Below are 23,023 nucleotides of genomic sequence, written 5' to 3'. Positions count from 1 at the left end.
TTTAGCATAAGAAATCATATGACAATATATATGTTGTTGTTCTAATAATGATCATGATGCCCTCATGTCCGTATTTTATTCTATCGACACCTCTGTCTCTAAACATGTGGACCTATTTTTTGATATCGGCTTTCGCTTGAGGACAAGCGAGGTCTAAGCTTGGGGAGTTGATTTGTCCATTTTGCATCATGCTTTTATATAAATATTTATTGCATTATGGGCTATTCCTACACATTATGTTACAATACTTATGCCTTTTCTCTCTTATTTTATAAGGTTTACATGAAGTGGGAGAATGCCGACAGCTAGAATTCTGGGCTGGAAAAGGAGCAAATATTAGAGGCCTATTCTGCACAACTCCAAAAGTCCTAAAACTCCACGAAAGCCAGTTTTGGAAATATTAAAAATATTGGGCGAAGAAAGCACCAGAGGGGGGCCACCCACTGTCCATGAGGGTGGAGGGCGCGCCCCTGCCTCGTGGGCCACCTGCCAACCCCCCGATGCCCATCTTCTGCTATATTGCCTTGGAAAAAATCATAAGGAAGCTTTTGGGACGAAGCACCACCGTCTCGAGGAGGAACCAATCTAGGGCTGCGGCGGAGCTGTTCTGCGGGGGAAACATCCCTCTGGGAGGGGGAAATCATCGACATCATCATCACCATGGATCCTCTCATTGACTGTTTACATCTCATCGTGTTTACCAAGAACACGAGTGATAATTTTGTTTTATAAGAATACAATAGCGACAACTTTATTTTATTTTATTTTACTTTCTGACATAGTTTCCAATTAGGCTTACAAATATTTTACATTGGTAGTAGTTCTGTCATCAAGCTTATGTGTAATGTATTCCTTAGAATGGTGTTTCAGCCATTTCTATGTAGGTGGCATGTGTGATGGCACGAGAGAGAGAGAGAGAGAGAGAGAGAGAGAGAGGGAGGGAGGGAGGGAGGGAGAGAGAGAGATTTTGAATGAAACCATCTGTCTGGTTTAAACATAATCAACCATTTGTCTGGTTTAAATATTTATGAGTAATTGAGAGAGAGAGAGAGAGAGATCTCAATTCTGATCACTTGATTTGCTGCCCCAACTCCTCTAATAATCATTGATGCATGCTTGGTCGCTCTAATCCACAATCAACCATTTGTCCAGTTTAAATATTTATGAGTAATTTAATTTGTTTGTGCCTATAAACCGGTTATAATCTAAACTATGCCAGTACAACAAGTGTGCATTGTAATATGTACTCCCTCCGTTCCTAAATATAAGTCTTTTTAGAGATTCCAATGCAGACTACATACGGAGCAAAATGAGTAAATCTATACTCTAAAATATGTCTATATACATCCGTATGTAGTTCTTATCGAGATCTCTTAAAATACTTATATTTAGGAACAGAGGGAGTACAATTTAGTAAACTCATTGCTGTACAATGCCCACCACTTGGAAATTGAACTTTGCCTCCTTTCCAAAATACATTATTATTCATGGAGTTTCCTGGGAGTGACAACTTTACGGTGCTTCTTTGCCAGGCTTACAGTATTTCAGGCCTCTATTCCAACACACACATTCCAATTGCCATTGGTGAGCAAATGAGATATGAAGTTACCAGCGATGTTCATTATACATGGTAAAAATAATGCAAATCATGCTTTATGGAGAGTTGAAGTACTGACTATTGATCGGAGAAAATTTATTGGTGACCACTACCCAAGGTGCGTGTAAGCATCTGAAGTTATAGTTTAGATTATCATATTGGCTACTCTTTTAGAAGTAAAAACAATAGCATTATTTCACTTCTACCTTAGATTTTTGGGTACCCTTGTACTATTATCATCTGAGATTTGCATAATTATTTTGAGAATAGGGAGAACTACAACTATGGTTGCCAACTGCCATAGTTAATATATATACCTCTGAAATTGCAGGAATAATAAACATGACCACCATCAGACATGTCTGTTTTAGTTTCTCCAATCTTCAACAAATCTTAAGACCATAAATGGGAGGCAAATTCACCTTCATATGAGTACGCACATGCCCACATTCACCTTTATAAGAACAATCATCTTCTAAAAAGGGCCCCCCATGTGGGGCATCATCAATACATGCGTCCATGAACCCATGGATATAATAATATATTTTACTTTGGTATTTTGGTACGTCTAAAAGTAGTACTTTTTCTGGCATATGAGAGTTTATAGGACAAGTTTTGATAATCCATGTACAAAAAGGCAACATTTTTAACAAAGGGAAAGATTATGCTTATACTTCATTATGCATCATGTACATATATAATGTTACAGATAATTCCATTGCGTGTGAATGAACAGAACATTGAGAATGTCGCCAGAACAAAACCATGGAAGCAAACTCCTTTTGCTGATATCGCAAATTTTGTGCCATGGTCCATAAAGAGAACAACTGCTAGTGTGTGTTCCAATCCAGTAAATTTTCTTCATGTGACACACAAGTGGAGACGACTCTGGTTTTTTTACCATGATCTTGAGAGGTACAACTTTATCCAGGTTCTATATGTGTAGACATGCTAAACCCAAATAAAGATGCAACTAATATAACATCTTATATTATCTTTCAGTTATGAACTTTATGACAATAATGACTCTCAAGTTCAGCAAGAGCTCCTACAAAAGATATGGAAAGTGTTTGAGACTATACTAGAAGGGGTAATTACTTCTCTCAGTTCGTAGTGCCTTCTTTTGCTGATACCTCTTGGGTTTTGATTTCTTGTAACATTTATATGCACACAAATTGACAAATTTAGGGAAGAAACCAAGGACGGTATTTTGTATAGCTAAGTCCATTGTATTCATTTTGGATTGAAATCCACATTTGGCAAAAGGTCTTGATATATGCCTTGGTCACATGTCTAAATGTTATAAGCATGGCTCCCCACATCCAATTTTTCCGGCCATGGAGCTTCTTTACCTACCATGGCCAAGAAGTCCACAGAATCAAGTGACCATAGTATAGAGCCGGTTGGATACATATCTATAGAATGCTTATATCTCTTGCTAAGTCACCTATTCGGTTGTAATGTAGTATCTGACACCATACTCTTATTATTATTATTATCCTGTCCTCTGTTAAGGAGCGAGCTTAATTTTTTTAACACATATGTCCCTAAAGTAACATAAATACATATGTTTTTTGTTGAACCAGTGACCGTAGAACAATTGTTCTATGATATAATTAATATATATTTACAAGTAAAAGCACACAAACACATATGTCCCTAAAATAACATGATGATATCTTGATTTTTCTTGCTATGAAGAGGTGACATCATAATAGACTTCCCTATGTGATTGTATCAATATCATCAAACCAATCACAGTTCCTGATTTTCTATGAATAAGTTCACTTTTAGATTGTTTGCCAACTTGATGGTTGCATTCTTACAACTCACGGTGGATCTGTGTGTGAAAGTGTGATCAGGAACAAATATGAAAGAACTAGGAATCAAACAGTGTGTACATTTAGAGGAACTGATTTTTACATGGAGCAACAAGTTATAAAACTAAGGCTAACATTTTAAAGTTATATCTAATTGCTCAGCAAGGACTATGATACATGATATATCAGTAGTATGTACTTGAAGTGTCCATCAGCAATATTTTGTTTCTTAGCTCATTGACGTGCATTGGTACGCGTCGGTGCTATACAGACGGTTCTAAACCCCTTTCCGCGACGGCATTTGGAACCGTCGCCAAGTGAGTGTGGGAGATAGTGGGGCCCTTCCCACACGACCTAGAAACCGTCAGGGATATGCCCTCCTAGCACACACGCTCAGCAAAATGAGGTCGTGTGCGACCGGCGAGCGAGCAAATATGGTTATACGTACAGTAGTGCTAAAAACAATTATACGGGCGAAATCATTTCCGGTCGTAAGTACATCCCACACAGTCAGCCCCCGCTAAACGTTTCCGTTTGTATGTACATTCCACACAGTCCATTCAAGGAATACATTTCCGTTAGTATGTACAACTCACACAGTCAATAATTTCGAAGCGTGTGTGGTAAGGTGACTATTGCAAACATTTAATAAGAAAGAACTGTGTGTGATGTTGTTGTTAATCGCACACGTTTTTTCTTGGCTGATCGTGTGTTCAGTGGAGATTGATCGCACATATTTTTTTCCTGGCTGATCGTTTGTGCGGTGGAGATTGATCGCACACGTAGTGGATCCTAGAAACGTGTCTGATCTCCACGTCTATCACAGACGTTTCACTTTTGCAAAGCGTGTGCAATGTAATCCCTACTTAATCCCTAATTAAAAAATCACCTTTTTGAATTTGAAAGTAGGGAATCACTTATTTCATATCCAACCATGTTTATTACAAATATAGGTTCAACCATGAATGCATAATTTGATGCACGGGTACATATACTGAAGAACTACAGAAGCACCAAGTAAAGAATGATGGACCACAGTTGTACTAAAGACTATAAAGAGAGAGGCGAATGCCATTCTGTTTGCTGGAGAAGCTGAAGCGGAATACCCATATTGTGCCCTCCTCCATGCGTAATGTGCGCACGACTCTAGGCCAACCCCTTGTGATGGCTGCCCGTCCATCCTTCACTGTCTTCATTACGACTTCTCGATGCTCATTGTAGTCTGGATCAAATACTTTAACCTTCATTGTGTGTCCACCAATCATGTACTTTGCGAGGTAATCTTGAGTGAACTGCTTCGGGAACCACTGCGAGCGAAAAATATTCAGACATTGTTGTCTAACAACTCATTATGGGCAATAAAGAGAGAAGGCTGCAGAGTTTGTTGTTACCATCCTACAACTCACTGTTGTTTTGGATAGAGCATAAACAAATAATTTTCTTGCCACCATTCGTATCTTTTTGCTAAGAATCCTTATCTGTTTCCTCACTTGATGCTTGTTCATGAATATCTCATTGCCCCATACGCAAAAAGGGTCGATGCGTGGATCCTTGCCAAGGGCATATGTACCTACAAGCAACAAGTCAATATTAGAAGCTAACAAGTGTCCAGGCATGGATCTATATGCACTACATTATGGAACGACGGGGGAGTACAAGACGAGGGATGAAGATAACCTTGGCAGAAAATGGTGGCCACTCCCGTTGTTGTCCTGCATAAGTAGTGGAAAGGCATGATAAGTACGACAACCTTAACATCAAACAAATATAGCAAAGGTAAACAATATCATCTCCAAATGATAGCTTGAATGTGTTGGTTTCAGCATGTTGTTAAAGCATATATAAAATGGAAGGCAATGTTACCGACAGCAGGTTTAACAGCCATCAAATATTGCAATTCAAACTAGTATTGTTGAAAATGAATAGAACGTAGGTAATGCTTAAACATCACTGGATAAATGTGTAAAACTGAAATAAAGGGCATGTGTTAACTGTTAACTACACCAGGCATAACTGGAACCAAACATAGCCGTTCAAACTAGTATTGATATAGTCGAGCGGCACAATTCCGACTTGCACATAATAAACAACACATTGTGAATGACTGAAATAAACAAGGCATAACTGATCAGTATAACAACCAAATATAGCCATTGAAAACTGGACAGAGTCTCACTGGAACCAACCTAACAAGCAAATATAGATAAACATGGCATATGATTGAAAACTGGACAAATGCTCACTGCAACCAACCTAACAAGCAAATACAGATAAACAAGGCATCTGCTTGAAAACTAGACAAATGCTATAAAAAGCAACCTAACAACCAAACTACAGATAAACAAGGCATATGCTTGATAAATGGACAAATGCTCACTGCAACCTGACTAAGACCAAATACATATAAACAAGGCATCGGTTTGATAGCAGGAAAAATGCTTACTGCAACCAACCTAACAACCTAACACAGATAAACAAGGCATCTACTCATTATAAACAACCAAATATAGCCATTCATGAAACTGAAGTGGACAATTCATACTTAAACTTCACATAGCCCTATTGAACAATACATTTTTGCATAACTGAAATAATTAAACATGGCATAGTTATAGCACTGCACGACGAATGCTACTACAACAGATGGTATGGGTTGGCAAGCTAGAAAAGGTAAGATTTGCTGATAGGATGTTGACTCACATTTCATGGGCCGGATCCTTCCACTTGGAAGAGCACAGACCCATGGTGGAAGAACATTTGTGGGTGCCCTCCTCATGGTCGTGGTCGATGAGATCTGACTTGGCAATTGAGGATTCCAAGCCGCTGACATAGAATGTGTCCTTCAAAAATGACAAAATGGGCTCGATGGCGTATAAGGATCGCAAATCCTTGACCGCTTGGCAGAGGAGATCAGTGGCAGGGCCGTCGAAGAGAGCGACAGCAGTTGAAACAGAGAGGTTGGGGATGGACCACGCAACCTGTGACATGGCCCGCGTGAAGCCGTCGCTGTCGCCGAGCTTGATGCCATAGCCAACTTTCCCGAGATATAGTAATATGCAAGCCCGCTGAAATGAAGCCTTCGACCTGGCAATGTAGTCAACGTCTTCGCCGGCTTCCATGGTGACGTGTTGCTCCGGGATCGACAGGTCGGGGCGAATGACGGCCACCTCGCCAAAGTCCGATGGAGAGGCCATGATAAACCACTTCTTGGCCGAACACTCGTCGGGCTCCCCGGGATACGTGGTCGAGCTTAGGCTGCGACATTCTGGAGCATGGATGTGGATCTGGTGGGGAGGGACACCGCATGCCTCATCTAAAAACTCAGGGGAGTGGGGCGACAGTATGGGAATCGCCGGGTAACCTGAAGTTTATTATCTAAGCTAGGAGGAATGGGCAAACCGGCATGGGTTGGTGGCGGCGACCGTGACATAGGGTTCCAGGGGGGAGGGGGCGGGTGGGGGACTGTGGTGGTGGGGGGGGGTGGTGTTTGAGGATACGTCGTGGCTACTGAAATTTTTAGTAATGGTGGGCGGAGATGGTGGTGGACGAGGGAGGGCGATGGTTCAAATGCGGCTACTGCAATTTTACTATAAGGTCGGTGCTGGAGGAGTGTGGGCGACGGTTGATGTATAACGGCTACTAAAATTTGGGTAAAGGAATTGATGCGGGGCGGGAGTGGCCATGATCGCGCAGTCGTGGTGATTTCATAGCGCACTTGCATCGCACACGGTTAAGCCAGTACCTGCACCATTTTCTCACGCTTGCACAGTCGTGGTGATTTCACAGCGCACTTCCATCGCACATGGTTAAACCAGTACCTCCACCATTTTCTCGCGCTTGCTCAGTCGCGGTGATTTCATAGCGCACTTGCATCGCACACAGTTAAGCCAATACTTGCACCATTTTGCTCGCGCTTGCGCAATCGTGGTGATTTCACATCACACTTGCATCGCACACAGTTAAACCAGTACCTCCACCATTTGCTCGCGCTTGCGCAGTCGTGCTAATTTTACAACGCACTTGCATCGCACATGGTTAAGCCAGTACCTACACCATTTTGCTCACGCTGGTCACCCTATGGGACCTACTCCCTCCTATCATGCACATTTGTTCTTTTAGAAACTGTGTGCGATGCCTGGTGTGTCGCTGCCTAGACTTCAATGAGCACTGACACTGGTAGCGGGAAACCAATGGGAGAAGAGGCGGGAAACCGATGAGAGGAGTGGCGGGAAACGGTAGCCTGTTTAGAAAACATACTAGAGAAGAAAGCGTGAGCTAGAAGACACATGCGCATAGTGCTTACCCATGTACTGCATGTGCTGTCGAAAGGGCTGAGGGTTGCCGTTTGATCTGGGAGCATCCAACAGTGCAGACGTACAATCCGTGGGGTTTGGGTTCTGGCCAATTAGAACGCACGACTTAGATCGCAGGCGGCATCGGCCACTATTCGGTAGGCACACGACTTTTGTTTGGCCTTTTTATACACTAATTGAGTTTCCTAGGCATTTAATGTCCATAATTCAAATCTGAACTTCAAATACATGCTCAAGTTCACCAAAATGGATAGAAACATTATACATGAAAGTTGGCATGGTGTCACGTCATGAAAGTTGGCATGGTGTCACATCATAGCACATATATGTCATGGTAAAAACATTGTCCAATTTGGGCCAAGCTTTATTACAAACCTCAAATGAACTCTGAAAAGGTTGAAAGTTGGCAGGGTATTAACATTTCACCCACATAGCATGTTCTAAAAAGTTAAGAGGGTTACGACAAAAACTGGATGCACTTCATGTGCAGAATGGACAATCTCTTTCGAAGTATCAGAGTTTTGAAGAAAACTCATCTGTTACAGAGGGATTTCACTTTTTTGAACTTATTTGAACTCCAGACTTTTTGTGTGTTCAAAATGCACCATTCAAAGCCACATCATCAATTTTCAACCCTTCCTGACTTCATTTGGTATTTTTCATGCATTGACTGATTTTTTTTGCTAAATGACCCTGAAATTGAAAAGCACTTCAAATGAACTCTGAAATGGTTGAAAGTTGGCATGCTATATATCATCATTTCACCCGCATTACAAACCACTTACAAATCGGAGCTTCTCTCAACAAGAAGCCTTGTGGTTCCGATAGGGAAACCGTACCGCCGTCCTGGCTCGTCCTCAAACATTTGGAATCTCGGGTTTTAAATCCCCGTAAAATCCAAAACTCACCAAAAAGTCATCAAAGGTGGCATGGTGTCACGTCATGGCACATATATGTCGTGGTAAAAACATAGCCAATTTGGGCCAAGCCTTATTGCAAACCTCTTACAAACCGGAGCTTTCTCTCAACAAGAAGCCTTGTGGTTCCGATAGGGAAACATGTTCCCCTTGTTGTCGAAACATAATCACGGCCTCTTTTCGCATTGTATTTTCTTCTACGGGCAACATGGAACTACATGATATCCATGCTGAAATTTAAACTTATTCAGTGTTTGTTTGGCCTTTTTATATATACACTAATTGAGTTTCCTAGGCATTTAATGTCCATAATTCAAATCTGAACTACAAATACATGCTCAAGTTCACCAAAATGGCTAGAAAAATTGTACATGCATGTGTCCTTGGGTGTATGTTTAATTAGGTCCAATGCCAGGAATGGGAATGAATTACAACCGTACCGGCGTCCTGGCTCGTCCTCAAACATTTGGAATCTCGGGTTTTAAATCCCCATAAAATCCAAAACTCACCAAAAAGTCATCAAAGGTGGCATGGTGTCACGTCATGGCACATATATGTCGTGGTAAAAACATAGCCAATTTGGGCCAAGCCTTATTGCAAACCTCTTACAAACCGGAGCTTTCTCTCAACAAGAAGCCTTGTGGTTCCGATAATGAAACATGTTCCCCTTGTTGTCGAAACGTAATCACGGCCTCTTTTCGCATTGTATTTTCTTCTACGAGCAACATGGAACTACATGATATCCATGCTGAAATTTAAACTTATTCAGTGTTTGTTTGGCCTTTTTATATATACACTAATTGAGTTTCCTAGGCATTTAATGTCCATAATTCAAATCTGAACTACAAATACATGCTCAAGTTCACCAAAATGGCTAGAAAAATTGTGCATGCATGTGTCCTTGGGTGTATGTTTAATTAGGTCCAATGCCAGGAATGGGAATGAATTACAACCGTACCGGCGTCCTGGCTCATCCTCAAACATTTGGAATCTCGGGTTTTAAATCCCCATAAAATCCAAAACTCACCAGAAAGTCATCAAAGGTGGCATGGTGTCACGTCATGGCACATATATGTCGTGGTAAAAACATTTCCAATTTGGGCCAAGCTTTATTACAAACATCTTACAAACCGGAGCTTCTCTCAAGGAAGCCTGATGGTTCCGATAGGGAAACGTGTTCCCCTTGTGGTGAAACGTAGTCGCTCCCTCTTTTCGCCTTCTATTGTCTTCTACATGCAACATGTAACGACATGATATCCATGCTGAAATTCAATCTTATTCAGGGTTCGTTTGACCTTTTTATACACTAATTAAGTTTCCTAGGCATTTAATGTCTATAATTCAAATCTGAAATACAAATACATGCTCCAGTTCACCAAAATGGCTAGAAAAATTATACATGCATGTGTCCTTGGGTGCATGTTTAGGTCCCATGCAAGGAATGGGAACAAATTACAACCTGACTGATGTCTTGGCTCGTCCTCAAACATTTGGAATCTCGGTTTTAAATCCCCAAAAATCCAAAACTCAGTAGAAAGTCATTAAAGCTGGCATGGTGTCACGTCATGGCACTTATATGTCGTGGTAAAAACATTGCCAATTTGGGTGAATGTTTATTACAAATGTCTTACAAACCGGAGCCTGTCACAAGAACCCTCGTGGTTTCGATAGGGAAATGTGTCCCCTTGTGGGCCAAACGATAACCGCTCCCTCTTCTAGCCTCGAATTTTTTCTACATGCAACATGTACGGAACAACGGGAGATTCACGCTGAACTTTGAAGTTATTCACAGTTCGTTTGACCCTTTTTATTCATTAATTGAGTTTTCTAGGCATTTAATGTCCATAATTCAAATCCACCTTTGATTAACGAGCTAGTCAAGTAGAGGCATACTAGTGACACTATGTTTGTCTATGTATTCACACGTGTATTATGTTTCCGGTTAATACAATTCTAGCATGAATAATAAACATTTATCATGAAATAAGGAAATAAATAATAACTTTATTATTGCCTCTAGGGCATATTTCCTTCAGTCTCCCACTTGCACTAGAGTCAATAATCTAGTTCACATCGCCATGTGATTTAACACAAATATTCATATCTGTATATGATTAACACCCATAGTTCACATCATCATGTGACGAACACCCAAAGGGTTTAATAGAGTCAATAATCTAGTTCACATTGCTATGTGATTAACACCCAAAGAGTACTAAGGTGTGATCATGTTTTGCTCGTGAGAGAAGTTTAGTCAACGGGTCTGTCACATTCAGAGTTGTATGTATTTTGCAAAAATATTCTATGTCTACAATGCTCTGTACGGAGCTACTCTAGCTAATTGCTCCCACTTTCAATATGTATCCAGACTGAGACTTAGAGTCATCTGGATTGGTGTAAAAGCTTGCACCGATGTAACTCTTTATGACGGGCTCTTCTATCACCTCCATAATCGAGAAATATTTCCTTAGTCCTCACTAAGGATATTCTTGACTGCTGTCCAGTGATCTACTCTTAGATCAAAATTGTACTCCCTTGCCAAACTCAGAGCAAGGTATACAATAGGTCCGGTACACAGCATAGCATACTTTATAGAACCTATGACTGAGGCATAGGGAATGACTTTTCAGTCTCTTTCTATTTTCTGCCATAGTCGGGTTTTGAGTCTTACTCAACTTCACACCTTGCAACACAGGCAAGAACTCCTTCTTTGACTGTTCTATTTTGAACTACTTCAATATTTTATCAAGGTATGTATTCATTGAAAAATCTCATAAAGCGTCTTGATCTATCTCTATAGATCTTGATGCTCAATGTTTAAGCAGCTTCACCAAGGTCTTTCTTTGAAAAACTCTTATTCAAGTATCCATTTATGTTATCCAGAATTTCTATATCATTTCCAATCAATAATATGTCATCTACATATAGTTTTAGAAAATGCTACAGAGCTCCCACTCACTTTGTTGTAAATACATGCTTCTCCAAAGGTCTGTATAAAACCATATGCTTTGATCAACTCATCAAAGCGTACATTCCAACTCCGAGATGCTTGCACCAGTCCATAGATGGATCACTAGAGCTTGCACATTTTGTTAGCTCCTTTAGGATTGACAAAACCTTCTGGTTGCATCATATACAACTCTTCATTAATAAATCCATTAAGGAATGCAGTTTTGACATCCATTTTCCAGATTTCATAAAATGTGGCAATTGCTAACATGATTCAGACAGACTTAAGCATGATACGAGTGAGAAAATCTCATCGTATTTAACACCTTGAACTTGTCGAAAAACTTTTTGCGACAAGTCGAGCTTTGTAGATAGTAACACTACTTATCAGCGTCTGTCTTCCTCTTGAAGATCCATTTATACAATATGGCTCGCCGATCATCGGGAAACTCCACCAAAGTCCACACTTTGTTCTCATACATGGATCCTATCTCAGATTTCATGGCCTCAAGCCATTTCACGGAATCTGGGCTCATCATTGCTTCCTCATTGTTCGTAGGTTCATCATGGTCTAGTAACATGACTTCCAGAACAGGATTACCGTACCACTCTGGTGCGAACTATACTTTGGGAGACCTGTGAGGTTCTGAGTAACTTAATTTGAAGTTTTCATGATCATCATCATTAGCTTCCTCACTAATTGGTGTAGGAATCACTGGAACTGATTTCTGTGATGAACTACTTTCCAATTTGGGAGAAGGTACAATTACCTTATCAAGCTCTACTTTCCTCCCACTCACTTCTTTCGAGAAAAACTCCTTCTCTAGAAAGGATCCATCTTAGCAACGAATATCTTGCTTTCGGATCTGTGATAGAAGGTGTACCCAATAGTTTCCTTTGGGTATTCTATGAAGACACACTTCTCCGATTTGGGTTCGAGCTTATCAGGTTGAAACTTTTTCACATAAGCATCGCAGCCCCAAACTTTAAGAAACGACAACTTTGGTTTCTTGCCAAACCACAGTTCATAAGGCGTCGTCTCAACGGATTTTGATGGTGCCCTATTTAAACTGAATGCAACTGTCTCTAATGCATAACCCCAAAACGATGGTGGTGAATCGGTAAGATACATCATAGATCGCACTATATCCAATAAAGTGCGGTTACGATGTTCGGACACACCATAACGTTGTGGTGTTCCAGGTGGCGTGAGCTGTGAAACTATTCCACATTGTTTTATATGAAGGCCAAACTCATAACTCAAATATTCTCCTCCACGATCAGATCGTGGAAACTTTATTTTCTTGTTACGATGATTCTCCACTTCACTCTGAAATTCTTTGAACTTTTCAAATGTTTCAGACTTGTGTTTCATTAAGTAGATATACCCATATCTGCTCAAATCATCTGTGAAGGTTAGAAAATAATGATTCTTGCCACGAGCATCAACACTCATTGGATCGCATACATCGGTATGTATTATTTCCAACAAGTCAGTAGCTTGTTCCATTGTTCTGTAGAACGGAGTTTTAGTCATCTTGCCCAAAAGGCACGGTTCACAAGCATCAAATGATTCATAATCAAGTGATTCCAAAAACCCATCAGCATGGAGTTTCTTCATGCGCTTTACACCGATATGACCCAAACGGCAGTGTCACAAATAAGTTGCACTATCATTATCAACTTTGCATCTTTTGGCATCAATATTATGAATATGTGTATCACTACGATCGAGATCCAACAAACTATTTTCATTGGGTGTATGACCATCAAAGGCTTTATTCATGTAAACAGAATAACAATTATTCACGGACTTTAAATGAATAACCGTATTGCAATAAACATGATCAAATCATATTCATGCTCAACGCAAACGCCAAATAAAATTTATTTAGGTTTAACACTAATCCCGAATGTATAAGGAGTGCGCAATGATGATCATATCAATCTTGGAACCACTTCCAACATACATCGTCACTTCACCCTCAACTAGTCTCTGTTTATTCTGTATCTCCTATTTCGAGTTACTAATTTTTAGCAACCGAACAAGTATCAAATACCCAGGGCTACTATAAACACTAGTAAAGTACACATCAATAACTTATATATCAAATATACCCTTGTTCACTTTGCCATCCTTCTTATCCACCAAATATTCAAGGTATTTCCGCTTCCAGTGACCATTTCCTTTGCAGTAGAAGCACTCAGTGTCAGGCTTTGGTCCAGCTTTGGGCTTCTTTCACGGGAGTGACAACTTGCTTTCCATTCTACTTGAAGTTCCCTTTCTTTCCCTTTGCCGTTTTCTTGAAACTAGTGGTCTTGTCAATCATCAACACTTGATGCTCTTTCTTGATTTCTACCTTCGTTGATTTCAACATCACAAAGAGCTCGGGAATCGTTTTCGTCATCCCTTGCATACTATAGTTCATCACGAAGTTCTAGTAACTTGGTGATGGTGACTAGAGAACTCTGTCAATCACTATCTTATCTGGAAGATTAACTCCCACTTGATTCAAGCGATTGTAGTACCCATATAATCTGAGCACATGCTCACTAGTTGAGCAATTCTCCTCCACCTTTTAGCTATAGAACTTGTTGGAGACTTCATTTGTCTCAACTTGGGTGTTTGCTTGAAATATTAACTTCAACTCTTGGAACATCTCATATGGTCCATGACATTCAAAACGTCTTTGAAGTCCCGATTCTAAGCCGTTAAGTATGGTGCACTAAACTATCAAGTAGTCATCATATTGAGCTAGCCAAACGTTCATAACGTCTCAATCTGTTCCTGCAATAGGTCTATCACCTAGCGGTGCATCAAGGACATAATTCTTCTGTGCAGCAATGAGGATAAACCTCAGATCATGGACCCAGTCCGCATCATTGCTACTATCATTTTTCAACATAGTTTTCTCTAGGAACACATATAAAAACATAAGGGAGTAACAACGCGAGCTATTGATCTACAACATAATTTGAAAAATACTATCAGGACTAAGTTCATGATAAATTAAAGTTCAATTAATCATATTACTTAAGAACTCCCACTTAGATAGATATCTCTCTAATCATCTAAGTGATCACGTGATCCAAATCAACTAAACCATGTCCGGTCATCACGTGAGATGGAGTAGTTTTCAATGGTGAACATCACTATGTTGATCATATCTACTATATGATTCACGCTTGACCTTTCGGTCTCAGTGTTCCGAGGCCATATCTGTATATGCTAGACTCGTCAAGTTTAACCTGAGTATTCCGGGTGTGCAACAGTTTTGCACCCGTTGTATTTGAATGTAGGGCCTATCACACCCGATCATCACGTCGTGTCTCAGAACGAAGAACTTTCGCAACGGTGCATACTCAGGGAGAACACTTATACCTTGAAATTTAGTGAGAGATCATCTTATAATGCTATCGTCAATCAAAGCAAAATAAGATGCATAAAGGATAAACATCACATGCAATCAATATAAGTGATATGATATGGCCATCATCATCTTGTGCTTGTGATCTCCATCTCCGAAGCACTGTCATGATCACCATCGTCACTGGCGTGACACCTTGATCTCCATCGTAGCATCGTTGTCGTCCCGCCAGCTATTGCTTCTACGACTATCGCTACCACTTAGTGACAAAGTAAAGAAATTATAGGGCGATTGCATTGCATAGAATAAAGCGACAACCATATGGCTCCTGCCAGTTGCCGATAACTTGGTTACAAAACATGATTATCTCATACAATATGTTGACACCAGATTTTGGCACGGTCAATAACTTATTTAAGATGGCCTCAAATGGAGAAGTGATCTTCATGAAAGAGTTCCGTATTATCGATATGAACATCTTTGAAGTTTGGGTCATCACAGTCCGATTTCATCTCGAAGGCCGAAACTATGCTCAAAGTACTAAGATCTTATATTCAGAGTACAGTTTGGCCGATTAAGCCCCCAAGACGACCTCAAATGAAAAAATTATCTACACGGATTGTCTTCGTCTCGTTGAACGATCGATTTTGATATAAAATTCGTTCCAATCCGAGTTCGTATGCAAAAGTTAGAGCCATCGGAATACAACCCTGTCAGGAGGCAAAAACTGGCGCGCCCCACCAGACACCCTGTCTGATGGGTAGCGCGAGGGATAGCCTGTTTCGCGCGACCGATTTGACCCTCAAGATGACCTCTGATCAAAAACCGTTCAACATAAAAGTTGATCGTCTCGTCAAAATAGTCAAGATTACTTTTGGGCTTGTTTCCATCCGAGATCGTTTACCACCAAAAAAAAGACCCGCAAGGTGCAGCCAGTTTAAACCAAACAGTTTTGGAAAGTTTGGACAAAACCAATCCGAATTTGACTAGGGTTTAGGACGTGAATCCAAGCCTTTTCCTTGCACGGGAAGTCCAGCCGCCTCTTATATACCTAAGGGGTGACGGCCGATTGAACAACACACAATAGACAAAATCATCTACCACTTTTTATCTTTTATCTTTTCTCCTTAACCCTAGTTCTTCTTCTTCCTCGTTCTTCGTTCGTTCTTCTTCATTGCAGGGCGGCGAACCTCGAGGCCCTAGGGGCGATCAGGTTGACCTAGGTGAACCCATAGCCGCCGCGCGCCCTGACGGGGTCCCTCCCAGGCAAGTGGGGTTTCGGGTCTACAAAAGCGCCTGCCGGATTGTCTTGCGTAACGCACTTTCGGCGTGTCTCCTTCGACGTGAGCTGCGGTGCCTCACCCCCGGCGTCAAGGGTACACGATGACGTGTTTGTGTGCGAACACACTTTTTGGCGGCTCCGCTGGGGACGAAGCTTTGAACGGTCTCCGGCCTATTCTTGCTACGAAAGGATCGTTATCTAGGGTTTGCAATCTACAAAGGTAATATGAATACCCAATTCCCTACTGTAGATGCAAATAATTCATATGGTGTTACTAGATTGTTCAATGAGTATACTCTATCGGCCAGCCCTAGTTTTTTCAATAATGCATCTAATTACGTGCAAGGGCCGATTCAAAGTAATTTGCATGCTTTAAGTTCTTATGATACTAGTAACCTACACCATATGTATCCCAACTCTCATGCATCGGCAACCCCACAAATTGTTATGCCGATGAACAACATGGTGAGTTCAGTTAATAAATTTGAAACACCTCATGTTAGAATCTCCAATGCCATGCAAGAAAGTGTTTCACCCTTTTATTCATCGGCAAGTAATGTGCAATATACTAATCCAACCATGCCGATGGACGAGAGAATTGGCCATGCTGCTACTAGTTATTCGGCCAGTTACTCTCAAACGTCATATGCTACACCTCATGTTAGTAATTCTTCGGCACCATACACAACTGTAGATGCTCATAATTCGGCTTCACACCTTCCTGGTTATAGCCGAATGAATGTAAATTTTACAGGAGCGGTTGTGCCCAATATTGTAGAAGATGAGGTAGTGGTGGCTGCATTGAAGAGTTTAGCCCAAAATAAGAGAATTAGTGCTCTTTGCCTTGAACAACATGAAAAGGGGCTATTTCCTGATTATGCCGCAATAAAAGCTAGAGTTTTGCAAGAAGATGAATCTTTGCCAATTGATAAAATTGGTGAGCAAAAGGATGGTCTTACAACAATGCATATGCCTTCACCTAGTACTACATCATATTATACACCCCCTACACAATTGCAGAATTTCAGCAACACCCGTGTGTCATTGCCGAAAGAATCTAAAAGCATTGGGGGGCAATCATATCCGGAGTGGGCTGAAATTGAGAAAAAGCTTAAAGCTAATTTTGCCGCTTGCCGTCAGAAACAAATAGAAAAAGAATTGGCTCAGATAAAAGAAGCATTGCCAATTGGTAGTATCAACGAAAAGAAGGATGATTCGGAACATGAAAGTGCTTCGGTTGAAAAATCCAAATCAAGTAGTATATATTCTGAATCCATCAAATCCAACGAGGCAAGCATTATTGAGAAAGGGCATGGCAAGCATAGGAAAACAACGGTGCTTGATTTTTCTGAAGTTAATGGAACCTACTTCCTACCCTATGAGTTCCGTGCCATAGAAATTGACAAGCTTCAAGGACAAGAACAAGCAGCCGAACAAAGTTCGGCCGACAAAAATCTTCAATGCAATGATGCACGGATTCAAGAAAAAGATGATGACAAGGTGTTGGGGAGCCATCCAAAGACGGAGCAAGATGTTCTTAAAATGGCACCACCATCATGTTCTCCCAACATATTTGAAGAGGTATGCATAGCGAGTAATTTACCTATTTTCAGATTTGGTCGCAACTTCATTATTGATGCATCTATAAGAAATATTCTCATAAGTAATTTTGAAAGACCAATGAAGAAGGGTAATTTACTTGTTAGCAATAAAATTGTTATGGAACATATCGGTCAAACCATTGGGCCATTTATAAAGACAAATAATGACTAACTGTTACAGCCAAAGCTTTCCCCGTTGCTTTATCTAAAGTTCATATCTAGTTGGGTAGCTTTGCTTATTTCGTACTTGGCTTGCACTTGGTCTCAACTGAGACATGTATGTTCTAAATATCTTCGTTTCAGAAATTTAAAGCCAAGGTTAAATTCTATTGAGAAAACCGATGCTAATACAATATCTTATCCAAAGACATCGGAGATAGAGTGGAAAACACAATGCATAGCCGAATGGGGAGATTCCAAATCTGAACCATTCGTTTGCTTATCTCCAAAGCCGTTCAAACAGCAAGATCGGCTAGAAAACAAGAAGTATACCTTCAATTCAAGCATGTGTGATCAAATATTTGATTTGTTGCTGAAAAATAATTACATTACAATTCTCGATCACCATGTTAAGCCATCAATCCAAGGATGAATGTATTGTAAGTTGCATGATTCTTCCAAACATAATTTTGAGGATTGCAACATGTTTCGGCAAATAGTTAAATTGGCCATTTAAAAAGGACGATTGAAGTTTGTTGAAACACCAAGAGATGACCAGTCTATTCCGATTGGTCCCGATGGCAAAAGGTTTTTGCATCGGCTGCTTCAAGCCGATCCATTTAAAGAGAATGTAAAAACTGCAGGTGATGGGATCAAGGTTTCAAGTAAAGAAGTTGTTGAAGAGCATCATGAACATAATCTTGAGGGAGAGAATTCCATCAAAGCTACAATGGAGACGCCAAGGACTGGGGGGCAGCAAGCAAATCCAATGATCGATGAAAGCAAACCAAAAGAAAACAAGGGCCGAAATAAGCGCAAGTGTAAGAGATCAAAAATCACCTTTGCTGAACTATTGGATAAATATCAAAAGATGAGTGAAGAGAAGAATGTTTATCGGCCAAATCATGCAAAGAAACCAAGATCACCCCCAAGGCGCAAATATGAGGATTGGTATTGGCAAAGTGATAATTTTAATGCAACATATTCATATCCTTATTTTGGGCCGCCAATGCCAATGCTGTGGATGCATCCCTATGCTCATATAGATACATATTCATCATGGGACAGGCATGGTACAAGGGCACATTCTCCATCTTATTCTAGACCATCTCACCAATACTATGCAGCTCCAAGAAGATCAACATTTGAACAATCACGCATCAAAGACCGTTTCAATCATAAGGAATCGGTCCAGAGCTCAAGGAAGAAAAAAGAGGTGGTACATCAAGTTTACCGCGTGAAAAGAGATGGTTGTAAGTGTGCTACTTCAGATTTGATCTCAAATAAAAAAGAGCCAATTAAAGTGTTGACATTGGCTATAAAAGGCAAAGAAGTGAAACAATCAATTGATAAAAATCAAAGTGCCAAATCCGAGGAAAAGAAGTTGAGGGTGCACAAGGCCCAAAAAGAGTTGCCATTGCTTCAAACAAAATCACAGCCGGGGTGCCCACTCGGCTTATCGTATTGGCGAAAGAAGGAATTACAAAAACTTAGTGCACAAGAGCTGAAAAAGGAGCACATGGCATGGATTCCGAAGATTAGCAGTCAAAATGAAAGTGATGTGCAACCTTCTATTGCAACAAGTGTTACAAAAGTGAAGAAAGAGAAGGATGGAAGCCAAAAATAGTTAAGCCGAAGGTTTGCATCACCCCATCAAAATCTTCGGTTAGCACATCATCCATATTCTTCAACCATACCATTGATGCCTTTGCCATGGAATTCATCATCAGGAATGATATTTTACCCTCCCTGGATTTATTTTAATCCATGGAAGCGACATAATTTTCTGTATCATGAGAGGGTATTACCAAATCTCTATACATTTTATTAGCTACATTTTTTATTGCTAATCCAAAGGGCCGAAATATTTGATTGCTATTTCATTTGTTTATTTCGGCTATACATGATTTGGTGAATGAATTCTATATGGGCATTATGTTGATGGCCGGTATTTATCTATCGCCCTAAGAATATGTCAAAGCATGGCTGATGTAGTATCCTAACATCGTCCTTAGTTCAATTAGAGGCCAAAACGAGGTACATGTTCATTGATATTGCCCTTGTCTTTCTAGTACTATGGAAATTATTTTCGACGGTAAATTTGTGGCAATGGCCAAGGTGTTGGTGTTGCTTATTTATCTCCATATGGAGCTATTTTGTGAAGCCTCAGGCCGCTTATAATATTTTTGCACAATCATCAAAGCCGAACATGCATTGTCATTCAGATTGGAGCTTTGCCTTGATATAGGTGCTATACATATTGAGGCTTCCGGTGATTCGTTATTAGTAGTGCAACAAATATCCAAGGGTTATCAATGTTTTGACGGATCACTTATAGTTTATCTTTTGGTATGTTTAAATGCAAGATTTACCTTGGGTTGCTTTGAAATTGTTCATGTATCTAGGCATGACAATTCAAAAGAGTTGGCACAGCAAGCGTCCGGCTACTATGTTAACCATGGTGTATTGCATTTCTATCAATAGCCGATGCTAGGTCTTGTCAACATAGGTAAGGCTGAATCAAAGCCCACCGCTTCGGCCACTAATGAAACTTTTATGCAGGCGAAGTAAGGATCGGAGGAAATTCATTCTTGATTATTTGCAAAATCCTAGCGAAAGGGTGAACAATATGGTTCGGAGGATGGTTTTGATCTATGGAACCTTATCACCGGATTGTTATAGAATCTGAGAAGTTTTCACCCAAGTTTGCATCAAGAGGTTCAAACAAGCAATGGCCGATATATACTTGTCGTCCTAAGAACATGCAAAATGGCCGATGGAGTGTTGACATCGTCCTTAGAACAAGCTATGCGGAAGTTATTTTTCGGCACACAAACTTTGCCGAAAAACAGGGGGGCATGTGTTGACACCAGATTTTGGCACGGTCAATAACTTATTTAAGATGGCCACAAATGGAGAAGTGATCTTCATGAAAGAGTTCTGTATTGTCGATATGAACATCTTTGAAGTTTGGGTCATCGCAGTCCGATTTCATGTCGAAGGCCGAAACTATGCTCAAAGTACTAAGATCTTATATTCAGAGTACAGTTTGGCAGATTAAGCCCCCAAGACTACCTCAAATGGAAAAATTATCTACACGGATTGTCTTTGTCTCATTGAAACGATCGGTTTTGATCTAAAAATCGTTCAAATCCGAGTTCGTATGCAAAAGTTAGAGTCATCAGAATACAGCCCTGTCAGGAGGCAAAAACTGGTGCGCCCCACCAGACACCCTGTCTGATGGGTAGCGCGAGGGATAGCCTATTTTACGCGACCGATTTGACCCTCAAGATGACCTCTGATCATAAAACGTTTAACATAAAAGTTGTTCGCCTCGTCGAAATAGTCAAGATTTCTTTTGGGCTTGTTTCCATCCGAGATCGTTTACCACCACAAAATAGACCCGCAAGGTGCAGCCAGTTTAAACCGAACAGTTTTGGAAAGTTCGGACAAAACCAATCCGAATTTGACTAGGGTTTTGGACGTGAATCCAAGCCTTTTCCTTGCATGGGAAGTCCAGCCGCCTCTTATATACCTAAGGGGTGATGGCCGATTGAACAACACACAATCGACAAAATCATCTACCACTTTTTATCTTTTATCTTTTCTCCTTAACCCTAGTTTTTCTTCTTCCTCGTTCTTCGTTCGTTCTTCTTCATTGCAGGGCGGCGAACCTCGAGGCCCTAGGGGTGATCAGGTCGACCTAGGGCAACCCATAGCCGCCGCGCGCCCTGACCGGGTCCTTCCCGAGCGTGTGGGGTTTCGGGGTCTACAAAAGCGCTTGCCAGATTGTCTTGTGCACCGCGCTTTCGGCGGGTCTCCTTCGATGTGAGCTACGGTGCATCACCCCCGGCGTCGAGGGTACACGGTGACATGTTCGTGTGTGAACACAATAAAATATAGCATCACATCTTGACCATATCACATCACTACATGCCCTGCAAAAACAAGTTAGACGTCCTCTACTTTGTTGTTGCAAGTTTTACGTGTGCCCTACGGGCTGAGCAAGAACCGTTCTTACCTATGCATCAAAACCACAAAGATAGTTCGTCAAGTTAGTGCTGTTTTAACCTTCTCAAGGACCGGGCGTAGCCACACTCGGTTCAACTAAAGTTGGAGAAACTGACACCCGCTAGTCACCTGTGTGCAAAGCAAGGCGGTAAAACCAGTCTCGTGTAAGCGTACGCGTAATGTCGGTCTGGGCCGCTTCATCCAACAATACCGTTGAACCAAAGTATGACATGTTGGTAAGCAGTATGACTTTTATCGCCCACAACTCACTTGTGTTCTACTCGTGCATATAACATCTACGCATAAAACCAGGCTCTGATACCACTTGTTAGGGAAGGTAGTAATTTCGAAAAATTTCCTACGCACACGCAAGATCATGGTGATGCATAGCAATGAGAGGGGAGAGTGTGTCCACGTACCCTCGTAGACCGAAAGCGGAAGCGTTAGCACAACGCGGTTGATGTAGTCGTTTGTCTTCACGATCCGACCGATCAAGTATCGAACGCACGACACCTACGAGTTCTGCACACGTTCAACTCGATGACATCCCTCGAACTCTGATCCAGCCGAGCTTTGAGGGAGAGTTCCATCAGCACGACAGCGTGATGACGATGATGATGTTCTACCGATGCAGGGCTTCTCCTAAGCACTGCTTCGATATTATCGATATGGATTATGGGGGAGGGGGGCACCACGCACGGCTAAGAGATCCAAGGGATCAATTGTTGTTATGTCTAGAGGTGCCCCCTGCCCTCGTATATAAAGGATCAAGGGGGAGGGGGCGACCGACCAGGAAGGGCGCGCCAGGAGGAGTCCTACTCCCACCGGGAGTAGGACTCCATTCTTTCCTTGTCCAAGTAGGAGAGTGGGAAGGAAGGGAGAGAGGAGAGGAAGGAAAGGGGGGCGCCGCCTCCCCCCCTCCTTGTCCTATTCAGACAAGAGGGGGAGGGGGCGCGCGTCCTGCCCTAGCCGCCCCTCCTCTTCTCCACTTTGGGCCCATGAGGCC

Source organism: Triticum dicoccoides, chromosome 2B, assembly GCF_002162155.2.
Source record: "Triticum dicoccoides isolate Atlit2015 ecotype Zavitan chromosome 2B, WEW_v2.0, whole genome shotgun sequence".
NCBI classification, from domain to species: Eukaryota; Viridiplantae; Streptophyta; class Magnoliopsida; order Poales; family Poaceae; genus Triticum; species Triticum dicoccoides.
The sequence above is the reverse complement of the archived record's forward strand: the minus strand, read 5'-3'. Positions refer to the sequence as shown.